The sequence below is a fragment of the Gobio gobio genome (assembly GCF_949357685.1).
Source record: "Gobio gobio genome assembly, chromosome: 11".
Classification (NCBI taxonomy): domain Eukaryota; kingdom Metazoa; phylum Chordata; class Actinopteri; order Cypriniformes; family Gobionidae; genus Gobio; species Gobio gobio.
In genome coordinates, this window is record NC_137104.1 from 15,347,143 (window position 1) to 15,355,824 (window position 8,682).

The following is an 8,682-nucleotide window of genomic DNA, read 5'->3' on the forward strand; positions in this document are numbered from 1 at the left end:
TTTTATGATCAATTTAATGCATCCTTGCTGAATAAATGTATTAATTTATTTTAAAGAAACAATCGTACTGTCCCCAAACCTTAACAATAGCATATATATAATATATAAAAATATACAAGCGATATATAATAGAATATACTGTATATCATATTTAAAATATTACTACTAATATTTTACAAAACTGCTTTTTTTCAAGAAATAATACAATTTTGGTACTTACAAAGTACTTTTCACTCAATGAATTTATAGTGTTTTTTTTCTCAGGAGAGATATTACTTTTGTCTTTATGCCCCACAAAAAAAATATCTGCATGAATTTTATTTCAGAAATTGAAAACATGTTCATCATAGAAGAGGTGTATTCAAGTCATTGTAAGTTGCATTTTTAATGTTAAAAGAGTTTTCTTTTTAGCCTTTCCTCTGCACATATCCGTTTATTTGCACATAAGCGCTTATGTCTTTTAATCAGGAACTTACACATTATTATTGACTCTCCTTACAGAAGAAGATGAGAAGAGAAATGATTTCACAGGATGCCACTGGAAGATGGTGTAATGTTCCCCGGGGCAAGATGGTTCCGTCTCTGCTGTGGACAGTGCAACCGTTCCACTGGCTGCAACACAAGACACGAGCGGGAGTGAGAGGCAGCTCCCATGTCCTGTGTTGCAGCCCCTGGCCCAGCCACAGGTCACCTTCATCTCTCCCACTTCTGCTGTCGTACTGCAAAAAAAAGATAAAGAGGCACAGACTGAGTACAAAGGACAGAGAAATTGAGGGGGAGAGATATAGAATGGTGCGTATGTGAGAAGGAGAGAAAAAGAGAGAAAGAACGCTTCCATGTCTTGAATACCACATCCATCACAAACACTGAAAATAACTTTCCTGTTTCATCTCATATCGGACTAGCCCTACCCCTCATGTGTGACCACGCCAGGGGAACGCAGACACTCTGGCCCAAATTGCTTAAAGTGAGGTTAATGACATCGTAAGGCACCTTCCAGCAAAGACAGAGAATCTCTCGAGAGCCTTCCTCAGGTATCCAGCAAAGTTAGAGCAATGCATTTCCATTTTTATCACAGTTATGTATATCCCAGAGGTAGAAGAAACAGAAGGGCTGGTGACAAATGTGTAATTCACGGCATACAGATTATGCTTAGAATGCGTTGAAAAAGTTGAAAAAATTCTGTGTATATATGTAGCATGGTATTCTTTGAACTATCCTGAAGTACCATGATAACTTATTCAAATTAATAACAAAAATCAGTTCCCCTATTACATTTTTAAAGATCAAAGTGCATAACAAATAAAGTTATTGGCCCTCATTCATGAAACTTTCGTAAATATATGAGCAAATTCTGAGTATTTTGCGCGTAAAATGGACATTTACGAAAACTCTCCTCCAGATTCACAAACGCTTCGTTTACCACGAATTCGGTAGTTAAACGTGTGTATATTAATGAATTCCAAACATTCGCAAATAGGACACGCATGCACGCTCCAGGTTTGGCTCCAGTATATTGCATAAATGCTAAAGAGACTAATTGGTCATATGCCTAGCAATAAATATTAAATTATCATGTGTCCATCGAAGCATTTTAGCCAGCTAAAAATGCCTGGTGCTCTTCTAAAAATGGCCAGCTGGTGGCGCTTGAAAGCGGGCAAAAAAAACGGGGCAAATCAAGTCTTGAAATATTATTATGGTACATAGTGCATCAAAAAGCAATGTCGTCAGTTTGAACACAGAACGCGCCATTTACACGTGGTAGGGAGCAGGTGTACATTTATTTCGTACCAACTAACAGTTTGAAAATACGAACATTTTCGTGAATACGAAAATTTACGTCAGAGCGGCTTTACAAACGATTTACACACAAATTCGTTCTGCTCGTGTTTCATGAATGCAGCCCATTGTCTCCTAAAAGAAAGAATCGATTCCGAACTGCAGAAACAAGTCGTCAATAAAGGCCGGTTCACACCAAAAATGTTAACTATAAAGATAGCTATATTAGCGTCCACAGCAGCAGACAATATCGTTCTGTTTATTCTAAGCGCGTGCTTGTCTGTCACTTTAAATGCTCGAGCTTGTTATAGCAAGATGGATTCTGATTGGCTGTCAATGTTTTTATCGTTCATCAGCTGAAAAAAAAACTTTCTGAAAGTGATTCCAACGATATCGTTTCTCTGTGCCTTTATCGTTATCGCTGTGGTGTGAACTCTGCTATTCTTTAATATTTAATATTTAGAACTATATCTTTATCGTTATCTTCATAGTTATCGTCCTTGGTGTGAACGGGCCTTAATTGTAGTCTCACTTCCTGTTACACGTGACAATGTAATACATTTGCATAATGGCAGCCTATATGGTCCTCATTGGCTACCCATGAACAACGCCACTTTGACCCGCCCTCAAACACTGTAGTTGTTGCTCAGACTTGAAGAGTTTGTTTCGTGTTGTCGACATGTTGAGAAGACGCTGTGTTCTGCACTGCGAATCCACTTTGCATGCACCTCAGGCTCGAATTGAAACGGAAAAAAACAATGCCATCGTTACTGTCCATATCACTGTGTATAGAAGCGCTGAGGAAGATCTGGAGCTGAAATTCGTTTTAAGCAGTCGACCAATCACAACAGACTGGGCCATTTGACCAATCAGAGCAGAGTAGGCTCTCGGAAAGGAGACTGAATCTTCGAACAAACTGTTTTCAGACTGTTTGAGAAATGAGGTGAAGTGAAATGTATATTATGTTAAAATATAAGTGTTTTTTGACATTTGATGCATGTTAATCTATTGTAGGAGACCTCCAAAACAAAATTAAGAACCTTTAAAATAGCATAATAGTAGGGGCACTTTAAATTAACAGTTCACCCTAAAATAACATTTCTGTCATATTTGCTACATGGAAAACAGCTGCATGAACATTCTTGAAGGAAAAAAAAAAACTATTCATAATATAAAATTAAATAATGATAATCTTAGGTATTCTGTACTTTTTGCTCATGACAGCAAAGCTTTGATGGGTTTGAAATGGCAAGAAAGTGAATAAATAATGACAGAACCATTTTTGGGTGAACTATTCATTTAATTATCTCGCCTTTATATGCCAAATTACAACATCCTTATATCTCCCTCCCATTAAGGTGAAAGACAGCAATCAGTGAAATCTCGCAGCTCCTAGTGTGAAAATGGGTCCAACCTACTTCTGAAACTGCTGGGAGACGCACTACGTGACGCTTTAGCAGTCAGTCCAAGGACGACCTCGGCAAGGTGAACTGAAAGAAGAGCCGGTTGGAAAAACGTGTGTGCCGACAAAATGGTGAAATACAGTCTGGACCCGATCAGATAATACGGACCTGAGAGTTCAGATGTGCTCTGTGAAACGCGGTCTGGCGTTGTAGAGGAAAAAGGACTGTAAAATGAAAAAACATACTAATGCAAATAGAAAAGAAAAGAAAAAAAATGGGTAGGCGCTTGAGTTGATCTGAGTGTGGATTATGGCACATGGTAAATAGGAAAAAAAAAGTGAAGTAGTGATTGAAATCATACATTTGTCACACAATAAAGTCGAGTTATTTTAAGAAGAAGTAGGCCATCTATAAGCATTTATTCCTTTGCTTTCCTGAATTGGTTTTTATCAGTGCCTCGATGAAATGGATTTAAATGGCTCTTCATGGTTTGCTGAGGGAGCTGCGGGCGATTAATGAAAATTGTAATTAAAGAATTGATGTAAGCTAATGAGAACCACTTACACAATGACGGCACAGAACGAAACGTATACGTGTTCAGCCTTGTAAGTGCCTATTGCCTCAAAAGACCACAATGGTGTACTGTACGCACCGAAACAATAGCCAAATCCCACAGAGAAGCGTTTAAGACGGCGTCAATGTGAATGACTGTGCAGAGACGTGCTTTAAAGACCCTTTCCTATATTATAAAGCCGACGTGGCGCTTGGCCCAAAAGTGTGGGCAATGACCTTGCGGTCAGTATGATGGTCCATTGTACTTGGTCCCACAACAGTTCTTCCTGTGTGCGAAACAATGCATGCCCAGTTTTCAACAAGCCCACTGCAATCCACAGCCCAACAAACATCCTTCTTCTGTACCAGGCTCAGCCATCCTGCAATGTCTAGTGACAGGAACTCTACTTCAATCAGATCTTTGAACAACCAGGCCAAGGGAAGCGTCTGAGGAGAACACTGGACACATTCTGTTTTAATCATAGTAAAAAGAGAGCGTATTAAATGATTTGATCACAGAAGCTCAATGAAACGCTGAGAAATAACACACTTCATGACGACGTGTCGGAACTAGGGTTTGGTACCGTTCACATTTTAACCGGTATCGGTACCGCTACACAACGGTACCTTTTTTCGGCACTTTAGGGATGTTTACATCAATAACTGTAAAGAACCTATAAGTCGTTTATAGAAGTGTCATTGACATTATGCCAGAGCTGCCCTGGTCTCTGTCTGCCATTATCTGTGATGTTTGTATACTGTAATATTTACTAGTAAATAGTAGGCTACTAGTACTTAATTGAATTAATAAAAACAACCATATTTTTTTCTTTTTAATTTCATTTCTATGAAAAGATTTCCCACAAATTATGTGTTGTGTATTTTCTGGTAATCAAATGAAGACATAAGACATTAATTTAATTTATCGTTAAATTTAATTTAAAAAAAATTGTCAAACCAAGTGCTGCACAACTGAGCTTTATACGGTTAAAATTAAAACAGAAAAATGTTAATATATTACTTAAAAAATAATGTTTTGATTATTATTACATTAGTGTTAGTATTATTAATTGAGACGTATCTAAATCCTACTGTACTACAGTGATGTATTTGTCAAGATAAACCAGACTTTTATTTTGACGGGTTGCCGTGAAGACCTTTTGAGTTTCTGTGTGTTTGTGACATGACGGTAGTTTTTCTCAAATGAAACGGTAAAATGCTCATAAAGTGACTCAGTGGCTCTGGAGATGACGTGCCCTCATATGAGACGGCAGCGATGGAAACACGCCCGTCATAGTTATAGTGAGCACGATAGAGAGTGAGTGTGTGTGGTAAACCGCGCTTCTACGGCATTCATTCGCACAGAGATATATATAGAACCGATATTTGGTACCGATTAATTTAATGTGAATCGGTACTCAGTAGTACCGATGTAATTCGGTCGGCGCCCTTAAAAGTACAGAGTTCGGTACCCAACCCTAGTCGGAACGCTTTTTCAGATCTTGCTTTGCTTGTTCAGCTGGTATTGAATTATGATCAAAGTTTAGATTTGAAAATAAGCGTATTAGACTTACTTATTTCTGTAGAGCCCAAACTCAATATCTGTATTTGCTACAAACTTGCAACACTGCATCTTATGGTTCGAGAATGGTTGAAACCGATTTTGATTTAGCTTGCTGCGACATATACCGCACAAATAATTTCTTTCCTCAGAAATATTCTAGTGGTTTTGAAGACGCTACTTGAGTAAGAATAAAATAACAATATCATGATGAGTGTTGTTTCCCTTTTCAGAAACCCATCACACCCCTCATAACACCCATAGAGCTGCTAGGATGTTACTCACTGCGGTTTTCTCTTCACTATCACAATGGCACTGTTGTCCCTTGAGATACATATTAGAATAACTTTTCTTTTGGTTTAGAGGTCAAGGCAACACCAACATTTTGGTGAATGGTTAAGCACGCCCAAAACAAAAACCTCCAGGGAAGTTTGATGATATTTAAAAAAAAAAAAACTTGATCAAATAAATGATAAATCATCTCATAAACCAAGGTTATTCAGAAGAGAGGGTGTAAACAAGTCACTGTAAAAATGCACATATACTGCAGTTGCACTCCCGTCCCGAGTTGGAGTCCCAGTTCAAGGTCCTTTTCGATCTCCCCTTCCAGTCTGCTGAATTCGGGTTGATTGGGACATTTTTTCTCAGTCGTCTCAATGGCAAAAAATGTCCCAATCAACCTGAATTCACCCTAAATAAACAACAAAAAAATCTAAAAATGTTCATTTTACATTAAAACGTGTTAATGGAATAACTAAGTGACATATATAGTACAATAGTATATTAGATCTAATCAGACAGTATGTAAGTTTACTGTAAAATGCTAAATAAAAAAAATTAAAAGTATAATTTACAATTCAAATTTATATTACGTTCATCAAGACAATATATGTACTTTACAGTAAAATATTATTCAAAATAACATTTTAAATAAATTTTTTAATACAATTTGCAGTGAAAATCACTAAGAGATTGACTAAATCACTAATGATTTCAATATTATTGCTATTTTTCTTATGAGTTTCATGTTACATTTCTGTTTATTTCCTCATTTTAGTGTTGCGTATTAACCTGATGATGTGTTTGGCTTTGTGTGGGTGACAGCCAGAAGTACCACGGTTCTTTTCACAGTGAACTTCTGGCAACCACAGCCACCATGAGAGGCTTGTAATATTTTTAAAAAAAATTCTATTCCAAAAACTATTCAATGAAAGAAATTATCTATTATTATATTCCACACTTAGCTTCAATGCGGACGTCTATTTTTGTCCTGCTGACAGATTGGAGGATTGAATAGAGCAAGGAAACATGTTTTTTTTATTCCAATACGGATGAAAAGCCGGGGCTTGAATTAATTGTTTAAACTACATTTTCGTCATTGTCAAAAGTAAATGGGGAAGGAGAATCACTAAGTAAAAAAAATCTATCCTAAAATTGTTTCTGGATGATATGACAAGTAAAACACGGTGCCAATTCACTCCCTGCTCTCATATCCATCTATCATTTCCCCAGCAGATGTGGCGCTTTACATCTACATTTGGGAGCGGTGACAGAAATATAAGAGGACTGCAAGTTTTAACAGAGTGGCTCACTCGGACCTCTGCGCCTCCTGAGCCTTCATTCTCAGGTCTCAGCAGAATCAGAGTCGGTGTTGCATTACATATTCGTTGAGAGACTCACTCAGCTCTCTGCCTCCTACAAGCCAGTTTAGCGTTTCCAGTATGCTGACAGCACACTTCATCCCCCTCAAGACTTTGGACCTGTGAAAGGGGAAAGGCTTTATTCTCCACTAAGCGGGTTCCTTCACTTAAAAAGACACGGTTGATCGAGCAAGAAGGGCACAAACCCCTGCATAGTTTTGCATTCAATGACATTGACATGCAACATTTTGAGTCAAGAATGTCCCTGCCAAATGTCTGCATCATATGCAAATAACATGTTCAAGGACAGCAGGATAACCAAGAAGTAAATAAATAAACAAATCTAACGCTTATCTATTCTGGATTGAAGTGAATTGAGAAATTAAGCTACAAAGGAACCATTTTGCTGCAAATGAATGGAAAACGTTGCAGCCATAACAGCCATCGCCTATTACAAAAATTCAGAAAGAATCATTTAAGAAATGGTGGTGGTGATAACAACAAATATAACATAAAATAACCAGTTGTAGCAGCACAATTAAACATTAGTAACATGTAATAAAAAGTGCGAGTGCTGTAAGCGCCTACCTGCAGCTGGAGTTCAGCGACACGCGCTCTTCTGAAAGGTGACGCACTGGTAACGCGCGCGCTGAAGTGAGCGCTCGCGGTCATCCTCCTCAAAAACCACCCGCGATGAACGAGGGCTCAGTCATTCCGTCCCTTGTTCTCTTCTCGGTCACGTTTTAAGAAGCCTCGTTCACAACACCATAGTCTCATATTATCTGTCAGGCAGTGACAGAGCGCGCGTCTACACCCTCTCTCCTCTCTCCCTCTCTGGCCGCGCGCCCGCTGAGAGTGAACGTGAACTGCTTTCTCTGCTGCCTTAAATATCCAATTTCATCGACGCAGCACCTCGGGCCATCTGAGAACGTGTGATGATGATGATTTCCTCCCTGTGGTCTGGGAGAAGCGACGCAGCGAACGGTCCAGGAGGAGTCCGTTCTCGTGTAATGTTAAATGGGTTACTTGAGTCCCTCGACAGTAATTGCGGGAAAAACAATTTTCTGAAACAATCAATCTAGCTTTCTGTCAAAACTAAATCTTTCGCGGGGTTTCTTTTGGCCGCTTAAAATCGTAAATCTTAATTTATATTTGAAAAATGATAATGATATTAATAATGGCAACAACAATGATATTATATTATATTATATTATATTATATTATATTATATTATATTATATTATATTATATTATATTATATTATATTATATTATATTATATTATATTATTTTATATTAGCTCTTATTGTTAATATTATTGTAATAACTAAACATTATAATAATAGGCTAATTATTATTTTACAAATAGGCTAATAATACTATTAATTACAACAATCATTATTAATGTTATTATTATTTTTCCAAATAAATGCTGATCTTTAATAATAAATTATTATACTATTATAATACTAATAATCCATCATAATCCTATTAATAATCCATATTTTAATATTATATTGTGCTACATATGGTTGCTATTAAAATGATGATGATTATTATACCAATATATTAATTATTCAATACTATTAATAATAATGATTATTAATTATTATTAATTATGATTAAGATCTTGACCTTGATATGTCCCTGTAATGCTGATGAAAACTTTATATTATCGTTGATATTATTAAAATAACCAAACATTATTAATAATGATTATTTTACAAATAATAACACTATTTATTACA